At 45.3% G+C, this 27,400-nt stretch overlaps 1 protein-coding gene across 4 annotated transcripts in view; it reads right to left on the reverse strand.

The window, feature by feature from the left end:
- The window catches only part of LOC110494467 (rap1 GTPase-activating protein 1), a 130,669-nt gene that overhangs the window by 60,948 nt on the left and 42,321 nt on the right, over positions 1 to 27,400 (reverse strand). For 2 of the 4 annotated variants that reach the window (XM_036950526.1, XM_036950528.1), the window contains exon 2: positions 23,552 to 23,598. The exons of the other annotated variants lie outside the window; for them this stretch is intronic. The gene's annotated coding sequence lies outside the window, so the exon portion shown is untranslated. The remainder of the gene's footprint in view (positions 1 to 23,551; positions 23,599 to 27,400) is intronic. 4 annotated transcript variants of the gene reach the window in all.

The raw sequence follows: 27,400 nt of genomic DNA on the forward strand, positions 1-27,400 counted from the left end.
ACATTAATTGGGGAGGATGGGCTCATAGTAATGGCTGGAACGGAATAAATTGAATGGTATCAAATACATCAACAACATGGTTTCTATGTGGTTGATACCATTCCATTCCAGCCATTATTATGAGCCGCCCTCCCCTCAGCAGCCTCCTGTGGTCTGTAGAGAAGAGTGATAGGTTCCCTCAGGATCTCCTCTTTGTCTCTACATGGCTGAAGATACAGTATGAGGAACTACAGCTGAGGAGATGAGGAACTACCTATAGAACGACTACCTGTTTTATAAGATAGGTAATGTGAAAAATGCAACATTTTGCGTAACAATCCAAAAACCAGAACCAACTGTTAAACTCTCTCGCAAGATGTGTTTATAGTTGTGTTTATACAAACAAGTAGTCCCACCTCATTGTTACAGTATGACATTCTGCACAACTTGAAAGCTGTTGTAAGACAACAGGAAACGGCCATTCACGTTCTGCTTGTGTTTGACTGTTAGCAATAACAAATATCAGGCTGTCACTCAGGAGTCGCTCTCTGCTCCTCTTTCGACAGACTGAGGGGAAATCTCTGTTTTGGTGATAACGGTACACAGTGGAAAACACTCCTGCACAAAAACAATGTCACAACCAGGCAGCCAGCATAACAATAATAATAATAATAATAATAATAATAATAATAATAATAATACAGATCATGGTATCAAACCAACCATAATAATATAAAACATTTATTTTTATCTTATCAAATAAATGTCAGTAGCATAATTAGGAAGTTATATCTAAAGCCTACTGAATCTAGGGGTTTGTCAAGGGAATCATACTGTCTTGCATGACACCTTTATCTTTCGGCGTGGACCTATAGGCTATGTGTGTGGTTGTGTGTGTGTGTGTGTGTGCGTGTGCGTGTGTATGTGTGCGTGCGTGCGTGCGTGCGTGAGTGAGTGTGTGTCAATATGCACTCTCATGTCTGACTGCTATATACACGGAACAAAAATGTAAACACAACATACTATATTGTACAATGTTACAATAACACACACTTTTTGGGGGGTTTCCTCTTAGAATGTACAACTTTTATAAATTGCTTATATGCAAATAAAAAGTAGAAGGAAAATAAATTTTTAGGTACACATTTAATATATGATAGTCAGCTATGCATACAAAAAGGACAATGTCACCTTTACCCTCTTTATGTTGGGATAGGGAGAGGAAAAGAAAAACCTAAAGATAATGAGACCCCCCCAACTCCTTCCCTCCTAGGGTTGTACTACTCCCTCCCTGCCTATCTCCGTAGCTCCCTTGTGTCCCAGGGTTGTACTACCCCATCTCCCTCCCTCTCTTCCTACCTACCTCCCTCCCTACCTGCCTCCCTTCCTCCCAGGGATGTACTACTCCAGGGTTGTTCTAGCTCATGGCTAAACTGAAGGTTGAAATGTCCTTTGTTACATTTTCAGGGCCTTCTTCCTCTCAAGGATTTCTCTTGATACTAAAAGCTAATGTCCATTTTGAAAAATGAACAAATAAATGCATACAGTCAAAGAAAACTAATAGAAAACCATGTCCAGCCTGAACACTCAAGTATGTACAGTGTACAGTGCATTCGGAAAGTATTCAGACCCCTTGACTTTTTCCACATTTTGTTACGTTACAGCCTTATTCTAACATTTTCCTCATCAATCTATAATCATAATGACAAAATGAAAACATGTTTTAAGAATTGTTTGCAAAAAATAAAATATTTACATAAGTATTCAGACTCTTTGCTATGACTTTAAATTGAGCTCAGGTGCATCCTGTTTCCATAGATCATCCTTGAGATGTTTCTACAACTTAATTGGAGTCCACCTGTGGTAAATTCAATTGATTAGACATGATTTGGAAAGGCACACAACTGCCAATATAATATCCCACAGTTGACAGTCCATGTCAGAGTAAAAACCAAGCCATGAAGTCGAAGGAATTGTCCGTAAAGCTCAGAAACAGGATTGTGTCGAGACACAGATCTGGGGAAGGGTACCAAAACATTACTGCAGCATTGACGGTCCCCAAGAACACAGTGACCTCCATCATTCTTAAATGGAAGAAGTTTGGAACCACCAAGACTCTTCCTAGAGCTGGCGGCCCGGCCAAAGTGAGCAATCGGGGGAAAAGGGCATTTGACAGAGCTCCAGAGTTCCTCTGTGGAGATGCGAAAACCTTCTAGAAGGACAACCATCTCTGCAGCCCTCCACCAATCAGGCCTTTACGGTAGAGTGGCTAGACGAAGCCCCTCCTCAGTAAAAAGCACATGACAGCCCGCTTGAGTTTACCAAAAGGCACCTAAAGGACTCTCAGACCATGAGAAACAAGATTCTCTGGTCTGATGAAACCAAGATTGTACTCTTTGGTCTGAATACCAAGCGACATGTCTGGAGGAAACCTGGCACCATCCCAACGGTGAAGCATGGCGGTGGCAGCATCATGCTATGGAGTTGTTTTTCAGCGGCAGGGACTGGGAGATTAGTCAAGATCGAGGGAAAGATTAATGGAGAAATGTACAGAGAGATCCTTGATGAAAACCTGCTCCAGAGCGCTCAGGACTTCAGACTGGGGTGAAGGTTCACCTTCCAACAGGACAACGACCCTAAGCACACAGCCAAGACAACGCAGGAGTGGCTTCGGGACAAGTCTCTGAATGTCTTGAGTAGCCCAGCCAGAGCCCGATCGAACATCTCTGGAGACCCCTGAAAATAGCGGATCTGAGAGGATCTGCAGAGAACATTTGGATAAACTTGTCACGTCTGCTCCCGCTCTTCCCTCCTCTTTACACTGCATCACGCACTCCTGCATCACGTACTCCTGCCATCCATCACGCACACCTGCCTTCCCTCGTCACACGCATCAACATTATTGGACTCACCTGGACTCACTTATCTCCTGTTTATTTCCCTCCTATATTTGACAGTTCCCTGCTCTGTTCCCCACTGCTGCATTAATTGTTTTTTGTCAGTATTACTTTTGCTGATGCTGTTCGTGTCTGGTGACATGTCCGTTATTATTAAATGTTTTACTCCCCATACCTGCTTCGTCTCTCCAGCGTCATCCATGTGACAAAACTCCCCAAATACAGGTGTGCCAAGCTTGTAGCGTCATACCCAAGAAGACTTGAGGCTGTAATCGCTGCCAAAGGTGCCTCAACAAAGTACTGAGTGAAAGGTAATATTTCAGTTTTAAATTTTTTGTAAATTTGCAAGAATTTCTAAAAACCTGTTTTTGCTTTGTCATTATGGGGTATTGCATGTAGATTGATTAGGAAAAAAGCAATTGAATCCATTTTCGAATAAGGCTGTAACGTAACAAAATGTGGAAAAAGTCAAGGGGTCCGAATACTTTCCGAATGCACTGTACAGTAATGTCAGCATGGCTTTTCACCATGCCTTCTATACAGTATTCCTTATTCTTCCCTGAGGCCCACACCTTCTATAGGGTGCAGTATAGTATTTTGAACCACGTGACTGATCTGAACAGTGTTGTTGTGTTTTATTTCTTCATATGGACAAAGGCTCTATGTATTAGTGTTCTCGCCCTATGTATTATTGTCCCCCAATGTCCTGAGTACCATTATCCATTTACATGCTCGGGGAGGCTGTGTATGGAAAGATGCATGCGGTTATAAAGATGTGACAAAAAACAAATTAGAGGAATAAAATCTCCATTAACAGGGGGACAAGCTCCATTTCTCAGAGTGCAGATGGCGGTCAGTGGGACTATCTAATGTGATCCACTACTCGGAGCTGAGTGTGTGTGTGTGTGTGTGTGGGTGGGAGTGTGTGTGTGAGCGTGTCTCTGTGTGTGTGTACACATGCATGTGAATGGTGGTTCCTCCCCCACTTCTATAGCTGCGTAAACCTGACGCACAAAAATATCTAAGAATCTCACTCTATCCATGGAATTCACTACAGTGCCAACCACAGCATTTAGAGCCTGAACAATCGGTTGATGCTTGGCTGGAGGGTGGGCGATTGTGTTAAAACAGTCTTGACGATCCAACTTTGAATCAAACTGTGTCTATGGAACTCCACACACACTGTACTGTACTATTCACACAGGGCCTAAGGGTCAGCCAAAGGCTTAGTTTGTACTCTGAGTCTCATGAGTGAAATGTTTTCCTGCATGTAGCTGTCAGTGCCCAGGGCCAGGGCAACATAATGATGGAAGTTAAGAGTTATTCCTGTGCCAAGGGGTTTCGATGCAGCTAGTCTACACAACATCATACATCCTTGAATGCACATAATTTCTGTGCTAAAGTGTGTAATTTACAGTAAAAACTCACTAACCAACATTCATACCATTATAATGCATTGATGTAAGCCACATCTAGCTAAACTCTTGATATGCCACCCACCGACCACAAAAACACAATTAATTGTAACAGATCTGTCAATGTGTGTTTTACACAGAGACCGTACACTATATAGAGACTATTATTTATTTTTATATATTTTTGGGGTACTTTTTTACCCCTTCTCCCCAATTGGTAGTTAGTCTTGTCTTGAATGCGATGCAATGCCTTAGACAGCAGCGCCACTCGGGAGGCCCCATATAGACCGGTTTAACAACATCCCTTGAACTCTTGTCCTCATCAATGCAACAAATTCCCAGCAGCATCTAACAGTACCCTGAATCAAACCTAAAACCTATGGTGAACCTCTGTCTCGCAGGCAAACAAATAAACATACACACACCCACTATGCCTAACTTTCCGGTGCTGAGAATAAAAACAATAAAACTCACTGGTTGGTCATAAATGAAAGACATTACTCTCCAACACACATTACTATTGTAATTTAAGAGGTAATGATCACAGTGGTAAATGTGTGTTGGAGAATATTTCATCATTGCCCCTCTATTTCTATCTCCAACTCAACTCCTGTTTCATTGAGCTCATTATGAAATCACTTTCAGAGCTAATCATAGATGTTACCGAGCTGTAGTTCAGAGCAGACACTGTTGTCTGACCTTGGTATCTTTCTCTCAACTGCTAGTCTGCTCAATATCTAAAGCATTATACCCCAGGTGATCTCATTAGATCTCAGGCCTAATTCTTCAGTGATGGAGTTAATTCCATACCAGGTATTGCTATATATAACACCTCCCCATTACTATCCCCCACCAAGGCTATTTCTAGCCTGCCGAGCGACACACATAAGTAAATGTTATCTGTTGTCCGAATGGCTTTCATCCTTACCCTCCATATGCTCCGAAAGTGAAGCTCCTCTTTCTCTGTGACATCCTACTTGCTTGGGCTGCTGATGCTTTCTGGGGAGAATGTCCACATCAGTGGAGTTCACAGCAAGTGAGCAATGGGAGCACTCATACCTCTCCCCTCCCTCCTTCCCTCGCTCTCCCTCCCTCCCTCCTTACCTCCTCTCTGTTATACTCTTTAAACTCTCTAGGCTGACAGAGGCTGTGTGTTTTACAAGACTACATTTCTGTCAATAAGCATCACTGCCTGCCACCTCCCTCTCTCCTTTCTTCCTTTCACCCTCACTTTTCTCCTCCGTTCCCTCAGTAAGTCATATCTCCCTCAGACTAAGAGAAAGGTGTGTCCAACCATTCCGTTGCCCTGGTAACGAGCAGGTGCCCCTCTCTCCCTCACTTAGACTAAATTCATTTCTATGCACTCACATGTCCTCAATTCCCATCCTCATCCTAAAAAGAGGTAACTTCTTGTTTCATCTTAAAACCTCAGTCATATTATTACTAGAATAGAATATGCAATATGTTCAATAGAATATGCCCTTTACTCAAGTAGTCTTAATATTGTACAAGGGAAAACATGTGCATTCATTAGTAGCAGCAGCCAGATTCAAGGCTCTGACAGGTTGAATAGTGGAAGAAAATGACTTGCACTGAACTTGTGGTAATCAGCTCAACCCTACTGGAAATTGGAATCCCATTATTTTTTCCTACCCTACAGTCAAGTTAGACAAGTCTACATAAAAAATAACCCAGCAAACTAAAAGGTTAAGGAGGTCAAACCCAAACAAATAGCATTGCATCTCACATAGAAATGTGGATTGTACAGAAAGCTGGCTAAGGGTGTGGTGCAGGTGGAGTATCTGCTGACAAGAGTGGGTCCTAAGCCTGTCCTAAGGTCAACCAAGGATAAAGGGATGGATCACCCTACAGATTCCTCTTCTCCCTTCCTCTGCTCTGCCCTCTATATAAGTAGATTCCCCTCTAGCCTGCCTGCTGTCCTGTGGTCAGAGCGTCTTTTCCAGGAGTGTCCTGTCCAGGTGTACAGAGCAGCCTCTCCTACTCTCTTCCCCTTCCATCAGCTGTGGTGTTGGGGTGCCCTGGTGCCCATTGAACCTCCTCTTATTCAATTAGGCCAGAATGGACAGTGGCCAGATGTTGGCTCTTAATCAAATCACAAACACGCACAGCATAGGACTGTTTTGCCCGCACCTGTCTGCTCCCCTCCATTCCCATCCGCTCGCCTGCCTGACCCTTGTTTGCTCTCGCCATTGAGTGGAGATTGGTCAGACAACCTCCACAGCAGATATGTCTGTAGGACGTGCCTTCGCATCTGTTGGGCCACAGAAGAATGGGATGTCGACTCCACTTTCATACTTCAGTAATCTCTATATAAAGTGGGCTGAGGTCATAAATGAAGAAAACCCAGGCTCTGTGTGGGATTAAAGTTAGCCATGTTAGAACCTCTTTCATTTGGCAACTGGTTATCCAGCGTAATGGTTTATGGATCATATTTTCAAGATGAATGATAAAGATCCCATGATGTTCCTCTGGGGGAGTATGTTTCATGTCTAGTCTTGAACAAGCAATGAGCGATACTGTATACTGAGTCAAACCAGGTGAAATCTTAAGGACAAGCCTGCACTTTGTTCCAGCTAACCAACTACAGTATGCTGTCTGGGCACTGTGTGTGATAGCCATAGCAACTGAAATGTAATTTCTCTAACAGAATGAAAGCAGGATCCTCTGGATCTGTACTGCAGTCTCCTAACTCCTCGTCAATGTTACAAGGTAATGCACTTTGAAGAGTTCTTTTGACTATTGCTTTTCTCCTCCAGAGATGACCAATGCCCCTCTCCAAAAACAATTACCCAGAGTAATGTGTGTGGGGCAGGTGAAGGGTACGTTAGCATAATTAGTCTGTCCACCAGTCTCAAAATGCCACGGTGCTGCTTGTGCTCCTATTAAAGTGGGTCAGACGCAACTTTGAGACGGTCTCAGACGGCAACAAGGGCAGCACAGTAATGAGCGACTGCCCTCAGAGATGGGGTTGAGTACACCCTGAGACGCCTCTGTTTTTTCACAGTTTTTTTTTTGTAAGGGTTGGTAGGCCTATATAATAACATGTTTCTCTACCATCTGACAGAGGTGACTTACAGAACCATAAACTATAAAAAATAAAGAGTCACACACGCCATATATAAACTCCCAGTAATTTATTGGGTAAATCACCAACCCTTCAGCATCATCGTACCCTCTTCAGGGTGATGTCACCCTACTTGAACCAGGTTATGTGCGACTCTATTTTTATAGTTTATTCGCCGTTAGTCAGCACCTCCACGCAAAATCCTTTTTCTGGGTGTGTGCCAGCTCATGTTTGTTTGTTTTACTTACAGAACCATAACATCACATAGAAATATTACTGTATAGACAATCACTAAGAATTTCTCTCAGCACTATTTCTTCAAATGAAAAAGTATGCCTCGTCTAATAGAGGTCCGCAGGGCCAACAACCCATTACATGAATGTCATGTCAACTTTGTGTTCTCCACCCTCTCCACCACTGATTGACATATCACAGTTCCACACTGTTGTTTTGTGGCCCAGTATACCTTGTGCCGCACACCATCCCATCCCACCTGATAAATCAGTCAGAAGCCTTCAGCACCAATTAAATGAGGAAAAATTGGAAGAGGAAGAGACATAGAGACACAGACAAGGAGATAGCATGAGTGTGAGAGCACCTTTCCTTGGAAGAAAAAGAGATGAATCAATTTGGGTTGGGTCAAAAATACTGTTAACCAACCATGTGTATTGTATGGTATATTGCACTTTTTTTCTATTTGGTCTAAATCAGAATTCAAACAATGTGTACCCTGTACTATTATAGTCCTTTACTTTAAGTGTCACGGTCGTCGTGGTAATCATACTCGGACCAAGGTGCAGCGTAGGTAGAGTTCCACATGTTTATTAATTGAAACTCACAAAAACAATAAACAGCAACGAAACGTGACGATCTGTAGAGCTCACAGGCATCAACACAAAAACAAGATCCCACAAAAACCAGTGGGGAAATTGGCTGCCTAAATATGATCCCCAATCAGAGACAACGATAAACAACTGCCTCTGACTGGGAACCATACCAGGCCAACATAGAAATAAATGCACTAGATCACCCACCATAGTCACACCCCAACCTAACCAAAATAGAGAATAAAAAGACTCTCTATGGTCAGGGCGTGGCATTAAGTTTAATACTACTACTAAATCACAATGAATTGAAAAGCAATAACAGTCAAGGAGAAGCGGACTAATGCAGTCCTCTTAGAGCACACCCCCTGTGTCACGATCGTCCTCCTCTTCGTCTGAAGAGGAGAGGCGAGAAGGATCAGAGGACCAATATGCGGCGTGGTAAGTGTCCATGGTGAATCTTTAATAAAGAAAGACCGAACACTATACAAACGAGTAACAAAAACAATAAACCAAATTCGACCGTGAAGCTACAAAATGAGACCTGTGCTGAAACAAGCCATCAACATAGACAATCACCCACAAACAAACAGTGCAACCCAGGCTACCTAAGTATGATTCTCAATCAGAGACAACTAATGACACCTGCCTCTGATTGAGAACCATACTAGGCCGAAAACATAGAAATGCCCCAAAACATAGAAAAACAAACATAGACTGCCCACCCAACTCACGCCCTGACCATACTAAATAAATACAATACAAAGGAAATAAAGGTCAGAACGTGACAGTACCCCCCCCCCCAAAGGTGCGGACTCCGGCCGCAAAACCTTGACCTATAGGGGAGGGTCTGGGTGGGCGTCTGTCCGCGGTGGCGGCTCTGGCGCGGGACGCGGACCCCACCTCATCATTGTCTTAGTCCGCCTTATTGTCCGCCTCCGTGGCTTTCTCAGCATGACCACCCCTCTCAATGACCCCACTGGACAGAGGGACAGCTGCTCGGGACAGAGGGACAGCTGCTCGGGACAGAGAGACAGCTGCTCGGGACAGAGAGACAGCTGCTCGGGACAGAGAGACAGCTGCTCGGGACAGAGAGACAGCTGCTCGGGACAGAGAGACAGCTGCTCGGGACAGAGAGACAGCTGCTCGGGACAGAGAGACAGCTGCTCGGGACAGAGAGACAGCTGCTCGGGACAGAGAAACAGCTGCTCTGGGCAGAGGGGCTCCGGCAGAGGCGCCGGACAGGCGGGAGGCTCCGGCAGAGGCGCCGGACAGGCGGGAGGCTCCGGCAGAGGCGCCGGACAGGCGGGAGGCTCCGGCAGCGGCGCCGGACAGGCGGGAGGCTCCGGCAGCGGCGCCGGACGGGCGGGAGGCTCCGGCAGCGGCGCCGGACGGGCGGGAGACTCCGGCAGCGGCGCCGGACGGGCGGGAGACTCCGGCAGCGGCGCCGGACGGGCGGGAGACTCCGGCAGCGGCGCCGGACGGGCGGGAGACTCCGGCAGCGGCGCCGGACGGGCGGGAGACTCCGGCAGCGGCGCCGGACGGGCGGGAGACTCCGGCAGCGGCGCCGGACGGGCGGGAGACTCCGGCAGCGGCGCCGGACGGGCGGGAGACTCCGGCAGCGGCGCCGGACGGGCGGGAGACTCCGGCAGCGGCGCCGGACGGGCGGGAGACTCCGGCAGCGGCGCCGGACGGGCGGGAGACTCCGGCAGCGGCGCCGGACGGGCGGGAGACTCCGGCAGCGGCGCCGGACGGGCGGGAGACTCCGGCAGCGGCGCCGGACGGGCGGGAGACTCCGGCAGCGGCGCCGGACGGGCGGGAGACTCCGGCAGCGGCGCCGGACGGGCGGGAGACTCCGGCAGCGGCGCCGGACGGGCGGGAGACTCCGGCAGCGGCGCCGGACGGGCGGGAGACTCCGGCAGCGGCGCCGGACGGGCGGGAGACTCCGGCAGCGGCGCCGGACGGGCGGGAGACTCCGGCAGCGGCGCCGGACGGGCGGGAGACTCCGGCAGCGGCGCCGGACAGGCGGGAGACTCCGGCAGCGGCGCCGGACAGGCGGGAGACTCCGGCAGCGGCGCCGGACAGGCGGGAGACTCCGGCAGCGGCGCCGGACAGGCGGGAGACTCCGGCAGCGGCGCCGGACAGGCGGGAGACTCCGGCAGCGGCGCCGGACAGGCGGGAGACTCCGGCAGCGGCGCCGGACAGGCGGGAGACTCCGGCAGCGGCGCCGGACAGGCGGGAGACTCCGGCAGCGGCGCCGGACAGGCGGGAGACTCCGGCAGCGGCGCCGGACAGGCGGGAGACTCCGGCAGCGGCGCCGGACAGGCGGGAGACTCCGGCAGCGGCGCCGGACAGGCGGGAGACTCCGGCAGCGGCGCCGGACAGGCGGGAGACTCCGGCAGCGGCGCCGGACAGGCGGGAGACTCCGGCAGCGGCGCCGGACAGGCGGGAGACTCCGGCAGCGGCGCCGGACAGGCGGGAGACTCCGGCAGCGGCGCCGGACAGGCGGGAGACTCCGGCAGCGGCGCCGGACAGGCGGGAGACTCCGGCAGCGGCGCCGGACAGGCGGGAGACTCCGGCAGCGGCGCCGGACAGGCGGGAGACTCCGGCAGCGGCGCCGGACAGGCGGGAGACTCCGGCAGCGGCGCCGGACAGGCGGGAGACTCCGGCAGCGGCGCCGGACAGGCGGGAGACTCCGGCAGCGGCGCCGGACAGGCGGGAGACTCCGGCAGCGGCGCCGGACAGGCGGGAGACTCCGGCAGCGGCGCCGGACAGGCGGGAGACTCCGGCAGCGGCGCCGGACAGGCGGGAGACTCCGGCAGCGGCGCCGGACAGACAGGACCACCTGCAGGGAGGAGACAGAGAGACAGCCTGGTGCGTGGGGCTGCCACAGGAACCACCAGGCTGGGGAGACCTTCAGGAGGCTTGGGGTTAGGAGGAGGCACCTGAAGGACCGGGCTGTGGGGGAGCACTGGAGCTCTGGTGCGCAACCTGGGCACCACTTCCCCAGGCTGGATAACCACTCTAGCCCGGACCCTCCAGAGTGCAGGCACAGGTTGAACCGGGCTGTGGGTAAGCACGGGAGATCTAGTGCTTACTACACGCACCTCTCCCTTAGGCTCCACTCCCACATTCGCCCGGCACGAGCGGAGCGCAGGCAGAGGACGCACTGCACCCTCCCAGCGCCCCGGAGACACAGCACGCAGAGCCGGCGCAGGATACCCTGGACCAAAACTGCGTACTGGCGACCAGACCCGCTGAGCAGGCACCATACGCCCTGGCTCGATGCCCGCACTCGCATGACACTCTCGGGGGGCTGTCCTATAGCGCACCGGGCTATGGACACGTACTGGCGACACCGTGCGCTTAACCGCATAACACGGTGCCTGCCCAGTATCACGCTGCTTATAATAAGCACGAGGAGTGAGCGCAGGTCTGCTACCTGGCTTAGCTCCACCCCTCGTGTGCCCCCCCCAAAAATTTTTTTGGGGCTGTCTCTCGTACCTGTCGCACTGCCGTGCTGCCTCCTCATATCGCCGCCGCTCAGCTTTCGCTGCCTCCAGCTCTGCTTTGGGGCGGCGATATTCCCCAGCCTGTGCCCAGGGTCCCTCTCCGTTCAGTATCTCCTCCCATGTCCAGGAGTCCTGTGATACCGGCCGCTGTTGTTGTTGCTGCTGCTGCTGCTGTCGTCGCTGTTTTCTACCACGCCGCTTGGTCCTTGGTTGGTGGGTGATTCTGTCACGATCGTCCTCCTCTTCGTCTGAAGAGGAGAGGCGAGAAGGATCAGAGGACCAATATGCGGCGTGGTAAGTGTCCATGGTGAATCTTTAATAAAGAAAGACTGAACACTATACAAACGAGTAACAAAAACAATAAACCAAATTCGACCGTGAAGCTACAAAATGAGACCTGTGCTGAAACAAGCCATCAACATAGACAATCACCCACAAACAAACAGTGCAACCCAGGCTACCTAAGTATGATTCTCAATCAGAGACAACTAATGACACCTGCCTCTGATTGAGAACCATACTAGGCCGAAAACATAGAAATGCCCCAAAACATAGAAAAACAAACATAGACTGCCCACCCAACTCACGCCCTGACCATACTAAATAAATACAATACAAAGGAAATAAAGGTCAGAACGTGACACCCTGATCAGAAGAGGAACTACTTTCCATTTCAGTTGTGCAATGGAGTGGATCGTATCAGGGGCTATTTGCAAAGCTGTGTGAGCCAGATAAGTTTGAATTTCATGCATGGTGTGATGCGTTATTTGCAAACTACAGTTCTTTGTTTGAGTATGAGCAAAAGGATCTTTCGAGAAATTCCAAGACCGCAATCAATTTCTTTAGGAGGATTTGCAGATGCTACAGTATCAGAGGCCCCTATACACCCAGAATTGATCAACAGAAGGGAATTAGAATAACAAGGAGAGGAAAGACCTCTCCAAAAACTTTTCCCATTCATTATCTGACCAAGCCAGAGATTAAAATGATATTAAAATAATATATTTTTTATTCCAGCCAGGACCTGTACACTCATTAGAGGAGTATTATAATTATGGAAGGATGCAGTGAAAGCCAGTGTTCCATAAATTAATGAAACAAATGAGATTCTGCCTGCCTCAAATTGCAAAACACAGATAAATATACAGACATTTTATAACCCAGTCATCAAACAGACTGCTTTTTTAATAAGGCTATTATTGTCCAGCCTCGCCTAGTCCACTGAATGTCGTGACTTCCACAAATGTCTTCTCTGGGACTGCTAGAGAAAAGTATGTATGCATATTACAACATAAATCATTGGGTTGGTGAGAACAGAGAGAGAGGTGGAGCGAGAGAGCGAAAGAAAGAATGAGCGAAAGCGAAAGTGAGAGAGGGGAGATGAAAAGAGAGAGAAAGAGATAAAAAAAGGGTTGGTACTGTATGTAATTAGATGGTAGAGGGATTTAAAAAATGAGGTTACTGCTGGATAGAGAAGGACATTCTTGACTTTGACGTGTGAGGAGAAAAAAGGGATGAGGAAGGGGTTCAGGCTCAGTGTATGAGAGAGTTGAATATCACATGAGCGGCAGGTAGCCTAGCGGTTAAGAGCGTTGGGCCAGTAACCCGAAAGGTCGCTAGTTTGAATCCCTGAACCGAATAGGTGAACAATCTGTCAATGTGCCCCTGAGCAAGGTACTTAATCCTAATTGCTACAGGTACTTAACCCTAATTGCTACAGGGTCACCGTTAATGGCTAGCCGTGGCCACACTCTCCAAGCGTGTTTCAGGGGGAGTGGGATATGCAAAAAAAAACTAATTTCCAATTCACACACTTGTACATGTGTGAAATAGGACAAATGTAAGTGCCCACCTAATTATTGTTACATAGGCACAATTCAAGCCTGGAAAATGTGGTTGGAAATAAGGATCCATTCACCTTTATTCTCCCCACCTACATTGATCAGATTTACAACTGTGAGGAGGGAGGCAGAGGAGAGGAGATAAAGAAGATATATGAAGACACAAATCCTGTGGAACTGGAAGTATGGCAACACTGCTGAGAGACATGGAGAAAATCCCTGCCTGCCTGTGTGTCTCAACTGGACCAACCCACATACTGTACACACTACAGGACAACACATCTACACCATATGCAACACATTTTCAGAGGGGAATACTGAGAGGCAGAGGCCTCTAGGAGAAACAAAAGAGAGGTGGAGAAGGAGGGATAGAATAGACCAAAGCTGAACTATCTTTCAGCTCAACTAGAAGGAGAGCACCCACAGACCAAAGGCATGGGTTAATGACTCTGCAGACACATACCGGGAGGGACACAGATTTGAGACCTACTTTGATTTATCCAGAGGAGAGGGACAGACACAGAGAGGGACAGACAGAGTGGGGATGTCTCATCACACTGCTTTATTAAAATAACACAGGCCTGCCTACTAGCTCTCACCACCATTAATAAATAAAATATATTTTTACAACCTTGAGTTGGTCATAGCTACTGTAACAGCATCATATACATTTTTAAAATAATAATGAAAAAGCAATCAACAACAGAACTTCCACAAAATCCCAACTGAATCCCTGGATACTAGCAATAGTGGCAATCAGACCACATGGAAAAGGAGAGGTTGAAAATACTACTGCTTCAAAAGGACTGATCTCACTGGGAGCTTTTGGAAGAATGCCAGGTGCGGTTTCCCGGCAACAAGCCACTCTGGGGTTTACTCAACAATGGGCTCTATTGTTTCTTCAGCTGGAGTGTTTCAGCACCATGGACAGCAGCACGAGCTTGGAAAAGGGCCAGAGTAGAGTAAAGGAAACATACAGTACACATACACTCTTTAATTCACAAACACAAGCAATTTCAAATAAGCACACATTAGTGGGAGGAAATATCTATGAGTATTTTCCAGATCATGAACCTGATGCTTTTCAATGCCAGCTGTATTGCTGAGGGTATGGACAGTACTGTAAAGGAATGGCCCCTGTGTGCAGTGTGATCCCTGTACCCCCCCCCTGAGGGAGATCATAGCCAGATAACCACTAACACACATCCGTAAAACATGGGCAATGACTGCATTAAGCCTGATCTGAAAACATGCAACATTTATTTAACTAGGCAAGTCAGTTAAGAACAAATTCTTATTTACAATGACAGTCTAAGAACAGTGAGTTAACTGCCTTGTTCAGGGGAAGAAGGACAGATTTTTACCTTGACAGCTCGGGGATTCGATCTAACAACCTTTCAGTTAATGGTCCAACGCTCTAACCACTAGGCTACCTGCCGCCCCTCCGTTACTCTGACTGCAGTCTTCTTTTCAGTATACAGTACGGTATGAACAAACATCCCTGATAGTATCATGAACCACTGCGTTTCAGACCACATTCTCTGAATATTCAACAAGTGAGTCCTGGCGATGAGAGAGAGATCATCAAATGCAAAGACGAGTTGGCATAAAATGTCAGAAAAACATGCACCATCCATATGAAATGTAATACAGCACAATTCCATTTCGGGCCCAGAAAGCTGACTTCATAAAATTTTTTCTTTGTGCTTATTTCCAAAAAATAATCACACACACTCCATTACTCTGACAGAAGTTTTCCTTTCACTATACGGTACGGTACATACAGTGGCTTGCAAAAGTATTCACCCCTTGGCATTTTTCCTATTTTGTTGACTGACAACCTGGATTTAAAATGTATTTTTGGGGGGTTTGTATCATTTGATTTACACAACATGCCTATCACTTTGAAGATGCAAAATAGGTTTTATTTTGAAACAAACAAGAAATAAGACAAAAAAATGGAAAAACTTGAGCTTGCATAACAGCTGAAAGTCTCTTGGGGTATGTCTTTATTGTCACGGCCATTGAAAGAAGTGGACCAAGGTGCAGCGTGGTGAGCATACATTTTCCTTTTATTTTAAAAATGACGCCAACAAAACAACAAACGAGAAAACAACCGTGAAGCTTACAGGACAAAATGCCACAAACAAAGCTAACTACCCACCACGAAAGGAGGGAAAAAGGGCTACCTAAGTATGGGTCCCAATCAGAGACAACGAAAGACAGCTGTCCCTGTTTGAGAACCATACCCAGCCAAAACATAGAATGCCCACCCCAAATCACACCCTGACCTAACCAAATAGAGACATAAAAAGGCTCTCTAAGGTCAGGGCGTGACATCTATAAGCTTGGCACATGTAGCCACTTGGATTTTTGCCCATCCTTCAAGGCAAAACTGCTCCAGCTCCTTCAAGTTGGAAGGGTTCCGCTGGTGTACAGCAAAAGCCATACCACAGATTCTCAATTGGATTGAGGTCTGGGCTTTGACTAGGCAATTCATACACATTTAAATGTTTCCCCTTAAACCACTCAAGTGTTGCTTTAGCAGTATGCTTAGGGTCATTGTCCTGCTGGAAGGTGAACCTCTGTCTTAGTCTCAAATCTCTGGAAGACTGAAACAGGTTTCCCTCAAGAATTTCCCTGTATTTAGCGTCATCCATCATTCCTTCAATCCTGACCAGTTTCCCAGTCCCTGCCGATGAAAAACATCCCCACAGCAAGATGCTGCCACCACCATGCTTCACTGTGGGAATGGTGTTCTCTGGGTGATGTGAGGTGTTGGGTTTGCGCCAGACATAGCGTTTTCCTTGATGGCCAAAAAGCTCAATTTTGGTCTCATCTGACCAGAGAACCTTCTTCCATATGTTTGGAGAGTCTCCCACATGCCTTTTTGTGAACACCAAATGTGTTTGCTTATTTTTTTCTTTAAGCAATGGCTTTTGTTCTGGCCACTCTTCCGTATAGCCCAGCTCTGTGGAGTGCACGGCTTAAAGTGGTGCTATAGACAGATACTCCAATCTCCGCTATGGAGGTTTGCTGCTCCTTCGGGGTTATCTTTGGTCTCTTTGTTGCCTCTCTGATTATAGCTCTCCTTGCCTGGTCCGTGAGTTTTGGTGGGCGGCCTCTCTTGGCAGGTTTGTTGTGGTGCCATATTCTTACCGTTGTTAATGATGGATTTAATGGTGCTCTGTGGAATGTTCAAAGTTTCGGATATTTTTTTATAACCCAATCCTGATCTACACTTCTCCCTGACCTGTTTGGAGAGCTCCTTGGTCTTCATGGTGCCGCTTGCTTGGTGTTGCAGACTCTGGGGGCTTTCAGAACAGGTGTATATATACTGAGATCATGTGAGGGATCATGTGACACTTAGATTGCACACAGGTGGACTTTATTTAACTAATTATGTGACTTCTGAAGGTAATTGGTTGCACCAGATCTTATTTAGGGGCTTCATAGCAAAGGGGGTGAATACATATGCAAGCACCACTTTTCCGGTTTTTATTTTTTATAATTTTTTTAAATAAGTATTTTTTTTTCTCATTTCACTTCACCAATTTAGACTATTTTGTGTACGTCCATTACATGAAATCAAAATACAAATACAGGTTGTAATTCAACAAAATAGGAAAAACGCCAAAGGGGATGAATACTTTTGCAGGTCACTGTAGTACTGTATAATCCATTAGGGAATGGGTTGGAGAACAGTGTCTGTGAAAGCTATAAATAGTTTTGGAGAATGAGGGGGCGACTAAAGCAGAGTGACAGAGGTGTGGGTGAACAGCAACATCCCATTTAATCATAATAGTATTCTGCTCAGGGATGGAAAACTGCCTCTCCCCCAGTCCACACCAAACCAAACCCAATCACCATGGGTGTGTTGGGAATGATGGATGACCTGAGGCGCTGGGAGATGCTGAGGGTAAAATACGAGTTTGGATTTGACTTCATGGCATCTAAGCTTGTAGAAATCCAACTCATCCACACAGTGATTTGGCCCCTTGATAATTGAGTGGTATTTCTACCACGGTCTAATGAAAACCAAAAAGCAAAGTGTTATTTGAATGGAGCTTGATGTTTTAATGCAGTGTAAAGTAGTGACTTGAGACTTGAACACTTTTCTAAGACCCATTAAAGCTGTAGTAAATGCTGTTGTTTTTTAAATCACACAGCATTGCTGGTTTTACAACCAGCTGGATACAACAAACTAAACCGTAGCATTGGAAATAATATTCCCTAGACCTTTAGTATGGTAGAAAAGAGCTTCATAATGGTGAATAATCACATTGAATCAATTCATAAGTCCACTGTCTAAAACTGCTTTTTACATGCCTTAAAAAGGAATTGGAATGGAATTGTAATATGTTGCTTTAGAAACTGCATTATTAGCGTTGTCTTGTATGATTGATTTAATAAACCATATTCTGTAGCGATATTTTCTGATGGAAATCCGGCTAGTTGCTATTAGGTCCATAATTTGGAATCTTGGTCCTAGGTTGGTTATACCCAGAGCCATATACAGTACCTTGCGAAAGTATTCGGCCTCCTTGAACTTTGCGACCTTTTGCCACATTTCAGGCTTCAAACATAAAGATATAAAACTGTATTTTTTTGTGAAGAATCAACAACAAGTGGGACACAATCATGAAGTGGATATTTCAAACTTTTTGAACAAATCAAAAACTGAAAAATTGGGCGTGCAAAATTATTCAGCCCCTTTACTTTCAGTGCAGCAAACTCTCTCCAGAAGTTCAGTGAGGATCTCTGAATGATCCAATGTTGACCTAAATGACTAATGATGATAAATACAATCCACCTGTGTGTAATCAAGTCTCCGTATAAATGCACCTGCACTGTGATAGTCTCAGAGGTCCGTTAAAAGCACAGAGAGCATCATGAAGAACAAGGAACACACCAGGCAGGTCCGAGATACTGTTGTGAAGAAGTTTAAAGCCGGATTTGGATACAAAAAGATTTCCCAAGCTTTAAACATCCCAAGGAGCACTGTGCAAGCGATAATATTGAAATGGAAGGAGTATCAGACCACTGCAAATCTACCAAGACCTGGCCGTCCCTCTAAACTTTCAGCTCTTAAAGATATCCATAAAAAGTGTTGTTTAAAGTTTGCCACAAGCCACCTGGGAGACACACCAAACATGTGGAAGAAGGTGCTCTGGTCAGATGAAACCAAAATTGATTTTTTTGGCAACAATGCAAAATGTTATGTTTGGCGTAAAAGCAACACAACTCATCACCCTGAACACACCATCCCCACTGTCAAACATGGTGGTGGCAGCATCATGGGTTGGGCCTGCTTTTCTTCAGCAGGGACAGGGAAGATGGTTAAAATTGATGGGAAGATGGATGGAGACAATTACAGGACCATTCTGGAAGAAAACCTGATGGAGTCTGCAAAAGACTTGAGACTGGGACGGAGATTTGTCTTCCAACAAGACAATGATCCAAAACATAAAGCAAAATCTACAATGGAATGGTTCAAAAATAAACATATCCAGGTGTTAGAATGGCCAAGTCAAAGTCCAGACCTGAATCCAATCGAGAATCTGTGGAAAGAACTGAAAACTGCTGTTCACAAATGCTCTCCATCCAACCTCACTGAGCTCGAGCTGTTTTGCAAGGAGGAATGGGAAAAAATTTCAGTCTCTCGATGTGCAAAACTGATAGAGACATACCCCAAGCGACTTACAGCTGTAATCGCAGCAAAAGGTGGCGCTACAAAGTATTAACTTAAGGGGGCTGAATAATTTTGCAAGCCCAATTTTTCAGTTTTTGATTTGTTAAAAAAGTTTGAAATATCCAATAAATGTCGTTCCACTTCATGATTGTGTCCCACTTGTTGTTGATTCTTCATAAAAAAATACAGTTTTATATCTTTATGTATGAAGCCTGAAATGTGGCAAAAGGTCGCAAAGTTCAAGGGGGCCGAATACTTTCGCAAGGCACCGTACATGGTCAGGGAGTTGGTCAACCATGGTTTGCCAGTGCTGTGATAAGATAGTGTAAAATAATTAATTAGAATAATTTATCTGCACTGAATGTTTTTTGTGTGTTTTTTTTAAATATCTGAAACATACAATATAATTGCAGTGAAGCCGCTCAACAACTACATCATACCAGTCATCCAACAGACTCCCATTCAGAGTGACACACAGAAGCATTCAGGGTCAATGACCTGCTCAAGGGTACGTTGACAGATGTCCCACCAGGCCAAAAAACGTGAACCCGAACCCTCCAAGATCCCCCCACAGTTCCCCAATAGCTGTCCCTCAACAATTTGAGACTCCTCCCACAGTCCCCCCAAGAAGAAAAAAATTAAATAAAAAAATACAATTAATTCCATTCCCCCAAGAACCCCCCCAATGCAACAACCAAGAGAATGAACTGAAGAGAAAAATAAAAAGACAGAAGAAAACATTAAACAACAATGCAAAAAAAATAAAAATAATAATAATACATTTAAAACAAAGGACATCAAGGGCAACTAAAATCATATCAGCAATGCCAACTGTATACAGTTGAAGTCGGAAGATTACATACACTTGTGTTGGAGTCATTAAAACTAGTTTTTCAACCACTACAAAAATGTCTTGTTAACAAACTATAGTTTTGGCAAGTCGGTTAGGACATCTACTTTGTGCATGACACAAGTAATCTTTCCAACAATTGTTTACAGACAGATTATTTCAATTCTAACTAACTGTATCACAATTCCAGTGGGTCAGAAGTTTACATACACTAAGTTGACTGTGCCTTTAAACAGCTTGGAAAATTCCAGAAAATGATGTCATGGCTTTAGAAGCTTCTGATAGGCTAATTGACATCATTTGAGTCAATTGTAGGTGTACCTGTGGATGTATTTCAAGGCCTACCTTCAAACGCAGTGCCTCTTTGCTTGACATCATGGGAAAATCAAAAGAAATCAGCCAAGACCTCAGAAAAAAAAATTGTAGACCTCCACAAGTCTGGTTCATCCTTGGGAGCAATTTCCAAACGCCTGATGGTACCACGTTCATCTGTACAAATAATAGTACGCATGTATAAACACCATGAGACCACGCAGCTGACATACCGCTCAGGAATGAGACAAGCTCTGTATCTTAGAGATGAATGTACTTCAGTGCGAAAAGTGCAAATCAATCCCAGAACAACAGCAAAGGACCTTGTGAAGATGTTGGAGGAAACAGGTACAAAAGTATCTATATCCACAGTAAAATGAGTCCTATATCGACATAACCTAAAAGGCCGCTCAGCAAGGAAGAAGCCACTGCTCCAAAACCGGCATAAAAAAAGTCAGACTACGGTTTGCAACTGTACATGAGGACAAAGATCGTACTTTTAGAGTCAATTTTAGGGTCAATTTTAGATCAACGCTATGCATTATCAGCCATTCCTGAACCTGAGACCAGAAACAGGCTACCTGAGGGCAATACCAAAATAAATGGTCTATTGATTCTGTATCCTCACAAAAAAATCTGCAGAGCTTCAATGATTTTATGCCCCAAATATTCAACATTTTGTTGGTGGCAAGAATTCTATATAATAATTTTAGTTGAAAAGCACGAAGTCTTGAATCTTGCGTTGTTTTATATATCAATTCATACACCTGTTCCATGGAATCTGTACATCAAAAACCTCTTCCCAACTATTTTGCAATCTGTATGGCACAGTTGTCAACATCCTGGTCCTCAAATGAAATGGGTATACTTTCCTATTTATGCTATTTTTATTCCTCTGCCAGTTTTGATCCTTTATATTGGGCAGACAGACCAGTTTCCTACCTCCTCCCGCTGCCACCTGCCTCCTCCATTTTTGGGGTAATGCTGTAATCAATTGGTTATAGTCTTGGAATGAGCAGACCTTCTCGTACAATTCTGATAACACCATGAAGGACATAACTCATAACATACCTCTAAGAACAAAATACCTTTTTCAAAAATCTTCCTATAAATACAGGTATTTCATCAACCAGCACATTTGAGTTCAGCCATAATATTTGTTCTATCTTTTCAGGGGGATGAAATTGAAATTGTAGCCAGCTCTGCAATTCTTGTTTGAAAAAGAGAGATACTTTGAAAAAAGTATAATTTTCAATGAATTGAAAATGAGGCATGGCAATCTGCACAAAGGCAAAGAGGATAAAGGAAAACAATGCTTTTCTTAGTAATCTACTTGAGAACCATTTAGGGTTTAAATTAAACTTTTGAATAAGTGAAGATTTTAGAGAGAGGTTTAGTGCTTTTATATTTTATCTCAACACACCCAATTCATATTCATAATATTCACAGTCATGTTTTATTTTGTCTGGTTTAGCGTCCCAGATAAAGCTAAATATTTTGATCATATCAGGAGTAGGCCACGCCAAAAGTAAGTGAGTAAACTGAGATTTGACTAAGGAGTTAATCAGGGCAATTGTTTTTCTTTTTTTCTCTCCCAAAAATACACAGGTATTTACCTCTCCATGGTTGCAGGATCTGGTCTATTTTTACAAGTTTTCTGATAAAATTAATTGTGGTGAGCTTATTTATATATGTTGTGATATGAATACCAAGTATGTCTACTTCACCATCAGCCCATTTTATAGGTAAACTGCAGGGTAATGTAAAAGTTGTATTTTTTAATAAGGCGTCCCGCTAGCGGGACAACTTCAGGTGACGCTGGAGGGCACGACCGAGAGGTCAGTGGGTTGACGCACAATTGGCCTAGCATGGTCCGGGTTAGGGAGGGCTTGGCCGGTAGGGATATCCTTGTCTCATCGCACACTAGTGACTCCTGTGGCGGGCCAGGCGCAGTGCACACTAACCAGGTCGCCAGGTGCACGGTGTTTCCTCCGACACATTGGTGCGGCTGGCTTCCGGGTTGGATGCTCACTGTGTTAAGAAGCAGTGCGGCTTGGTTGGGTTGTGTTTCGGAGGATGCATGGCTTTCGACCTTTGTCTCTCCCGAGCCCGTACGGGAGTTGTAGCGAAGAGACAAGATAGTAACTACTAACAATTGGATACCATGAAAAGGGGGTAAAATTCAAAACAAAAACTAAAAATTAAAAGCAGAGTGCGTGTGTGTTCCTAACCTTGCAAACGGACAAAAAAAGCTGTAAATGGATTAAGGGTTCACCAATTACGGCCTTGGCGGGCTTGGCAACTGTAACAAGGCGTGATGTGTAATGCAATGTCCCATGAAACGTGTCCAGAACATATTGCATATTGTGAGATCATGGCAACCGTAAGAGAATGTTCTAACTTTAACACCAAAATATGCTAAAAAAAAAGGTTTTTGCTAACATAGATAGAATGTTGGTTCCCCTAACTAATGGAAAACTCGACTCTCAAACATTACGGTTAACATTATAAAAATGTTCTCTCTTCCCTAGAGTTTTTAGCTGGGCAGGGAAACGGAAGACCTATTGCTCCTATAAATAGAACAATCATACAGCCTGGTTGGAGTTCTGAGTATAGCCCATTCTCTAAAACTCCTGAGAAGACAGGCATGGCAGGTCAGTGTACTCATTGCAGTTGGAAATACAGGAGGCCTTATAGTACATCACACAGGCAAAGCTCCTGCTGCCTCTGGGCAGATGAAACACTCACATCAAAACACAACTATCCATCCCTCTCCAAATGGATTCAGTACTGAGATGCGTGACAGACAGCAGGGACTAAATCCATGCATACTCCTCCTGCTGCTGCCTCCATGCTGGGGCAATAATCTGAGCCCATGGAGTCACCAGACTGTCCAGCCCCATTTCAAACGCCACAGGACATAACCTTGAGCCGTCCTCACTGCTGCTTCTGCCACTCACATCAAGAGCAGGAAATAGAGCAGCAAGTGTGCCTGTTCCTGGCCAACAGACAAAGCTGACAACCCCAAAAGTGTCTGTCAGGTCACCAAACAAACACAGCACAGGTTCAACAAACAACTTGATTTAATTTCTCTCTCAATATTGTCAGAAGTTAAACAGCATGATAACATGTTCATTGTCTTACCTGTTTTATGTCTGTGTATTCTCCTCTTCCTGATTTCCGGAAAATACCTTAAAATCACAAAGAAAACGTAAACATCTTAATAAACACCTTACTGTGATGGGCGCATTTCAGGATTTTTTATCAGCATCAACAGTGTCGGAATAATTTTATCTTGCCTAAAATAATTGGTTGACTACACACTAAACAGCATAGTGCTTTTAATGTTTCTACACAAGTAAACTGAATTGAACTGGCAGCTGTTTGCATCATGAAAATCAATAATTCCTAAAGTGCTAGGAAAATTAGCAGGTGGTTTCATTGTGTGTGTTAATGGGAATGCACATGGACAGTTAACATCACAGGTTAATGCCAGAGCAAAGCCACAATGACAATTCTCACGTTGGGCCCGGATACTTGATATGGAAGGCAACATAAATAGTAAAAAACACACTGTGCATGAAAATCTGTACATAATTAATATACTGTAGCATTAAAAAAAAACTTTATGTGCATTATATAGGCTACATTGTGTGTATCTGCATAGGCTCTGGAGTGAGTACAAGCCAACCCATGAAAACTAGTATGCCTTTCAATCTCTGGAGCCTCTGAAGATTCTAATTTAAAAAAAATGTGATTCCCATCCATATAGTATCAGGGGCACCTGAGGTCTGTTTCACACCTGTGAGAAAGACTTATAGATACTGTATGCAGTCTGTAAATTGAGCTATACTTCGATAATGCAGACACAGTTGAGACTAGTCAAATCTAAATCAGGTAAAATAAGGATTTTTGAGACAATTGAGGCATTTTTTAAAACCTTTATTTTATCAGGAAGTCATAATGATACCAATGTCTCTTTTACAGTTGAGCCCTGAATTACATAAATTACCGACAATACAGAAATAAAAATAAAAATACAAAATGCAAGAAAGAAAAACATGGTCATAAAAAACAAACAAGTTCATCAGTAATGAGGTCATCAATTAGCTTTCTTAATTGCCCAAAATTGGCACCAAAACATCAAATTTAAGAACATTTTTGTCACACCCTGATCTGTTTCACCTGTCTTTGTGCTTGTCTCCACCTCCCTCCAGGTGTTTCCCATCTTCCCCATTATCCCCAGTGTATTTATACATGTGTTCTCTGTTTGTCTGTTTCCAGTTTGTCTTGCCTACCAGTGGGTACTCCTGTTTTTCCTCTAGTCCCTGATTTTGACCATTCTGCCTGCCCTGAGCCTGCCTGCAGTTCTGTACCTTGTGACACTTACCTGGATTACTGACCTCTGCCTGCCTGCCGTTCTGTACCTTTCGGACTATGCTATGGATTACTGACCTCTGCCTGCCCTTGACCTGTCATTTGCCTGCCCCCTGTTTTTGTAAAACTTTTGTTACTTCAAACTATCTGCATCTCGGTCTTCTCCTGAGCCTTGATCATTTTGAAGATTGTTCCACAAACAAGGTGCAAGAAAAGTAAAAGCTGATTTATCTAACTCAAAGGAATTTCCAGAGTTAGCCATCCCTGAGACCGGGCATGGTAACTCGTATGTCTAGTTTAGTAAAGATGTTAGGTATAGTGGGACTTTTGGTGCAAGGGCTTTATAAATGAAAATAAGGCGATGTTTGTTTATTTATTTTTATTTCACCTTTATTTAACCAGGTAGGTCAGTTGAGAACAAGTTCTCATTTACAACTGCGACCTGGCCAAGATAAAGCAAAGCAGTGCGACAAAAACACAGAGTTACACATACACAAAAGTACAGTCAATAACACAATAGAAAATATATGTACAGTGTGTGCAAATGTAAAAGATTAGGGAGGTAAGGGAATAAATAGGCCACAGGCCATGGAGGCGAAATAATTACATTTTAGCATTAACACTGGAGTGATAGATGTGCAGATGATGATGTGCAAGTGGAGATACTGGGGTGCAAAAGAGCAAAATGATAACAATATGGGGATGAGGTAGTTGGGTGTGCTATTTACAGATTGGCTGCGTACAGGTATAGTGATCTGTAGGCTGCTGTCACGATCGTTTTATGGAATGTACCAAGGTGCAGCGTGGTGAGCATACGTTTTTCTTTATTTACAAATGTCGCTAACAAAACAATAATACAACAAAAACGAACATGAAGCTCCGTAAGGCTATACATGCACAAACGAAGACAACTACCCACAACTACCAAAAGGAAAAAAGGCTGCATATGTATGATTCCCAATCAGAGACAACGATAGACAGCTGTCTCTGATTGAGAACCATACCCGGCCAAAACATAGAATGTTGTAGGCATAGGATGAACCGGGCTGTGGGGGAGCACTGGTGCTTATCCTTGGCACCACTTTTCCAGGCTTAATGCTCACTTTACCCCGGCACCTCCAGAGCGCAGGCACAGGTCGAACCGGGCTGTGGGGGAGCACTGGAGATCTGGTGCTTAACACTTGCACCGCTCCTCGTGGCTGGATGCCCATTCTAGCGTGGCACTTGTGGAGAGCTGGCTCCGAGCCCACCGGCTGTATACGCGCACTGGAGACACCGTACGCTTTACTGCATAACACGGTGCCTGACCAGTACCACGCTCCTTGCCGTGAGCACGGGGAGTTAGCTCCACCAACCTCCCCGTGTGCTCCCCCCCCCAAAAAAAAATATTTGGGGAGTGGCTTCTCGGGCTTCCGTCAATGACTTGCCTCCTCATATCGTCGCCCTTCCTGCTTTGCTGCCTTTATCTCCCCCTTTGGACGGCAATATTCTCCAGCCTGCCTCCAGGGTCCTTTACCGTCCAGGATCTCCTCCCATGTACATGAGTCCCTTTCACCACGCTGCTTGGTCCTTTGGTGGTGGGTAGTTCTGTCACGATCGTCGTATGGAATGGACCAAGGTGCAGCGTGGTGAGCGTCCATTTTTCTTAATTTTCAAATGTCGACAACAAAACAATATACAACAAAAATGAACGTGAAGCTCCGTAAGGCTATACATGCACAAACAAAGACAACTACCCACAACTACCAAAAGGAAAAAAGGCTGCCTAAGTATGATTCCCAATCAGAGACAATGATAGACAGCTGTCCCTGATTGAGAACCATACCCGGCCAAAACATAGAAACAAACAACATAGAATGTCCACCCCAAATCACACACTGACCAAACCAAATAGAGAAATAAAACGGTTCTCTAAGGTCAGGGCGTGACAGCTGATGCTTAAAGTTAGAGAGGGATTTGTATTCCGGTCATTGGCAACAGAGAACTGGAAGGAAAGGCGGCCAAAGGAAGTGTTGGCTTTGAGATGACCAGTGAAATATACCTGCGTGCTACGGGTAGGTGTTGCTATGGTGACCAGTGAGCTGAGATAAGGCGGGGCTTTACCTAGCAAAGACTTAAAGATTACCTGGAGCGGGTGGGTTTGGCGCCGAATATGTAGCGAGGGCCAGCAAACGAGAGCATACAGGTCGCAGTGATAGGTGGTATATGGGGCTTTGGTGACGAAACGGATGGCACTGTGATAGACTACATCCAGATTACTGAGTAGAGTGTTGGAGGCTATTTGGTAAATGACATCGCCGAGGTGAAGTATTGGTAGGATGGTCCATTTTACAAGGGGATGTTTGGCAGCATGAGTGAAGGAGGCTGTTGCGAAATAGGAAGCTGATTCTACATTTAATTTTGGATTGGAGATACTTAATGTGAGTCTGGAAGGAGAGTTTACAGTCTAACCAGACACCTAGGTATTTGTAGTTGTCCAGATATTCTAAGTCAGAACCATCCAGAGTAGAGATGCTAGTCGGGAGGGCGGGTGCGGACAGCAAATCGGTTGAAGAATATGCATTTAGTTTTACTAGCATTTAAAAGCAGTTGTATGGCATTGAAGCTTGTTTGGAG

This window comes from Oncorhynchus mykiss, chromosome 17, assembly GCF_013265735.2.
Source record: "Oncorhynchus mykiss isolate Arlee chromosome 17, USDA_OmykA_1.1, whole genome shotgun sequence".
Classification (NCBI taxonomy): Eukaryota; Metazoa; Chordata; class Actinopteri; order Salmoniformes; family Salmonidae; genus Oncorhynchus; species Oncorhynchus mykiss.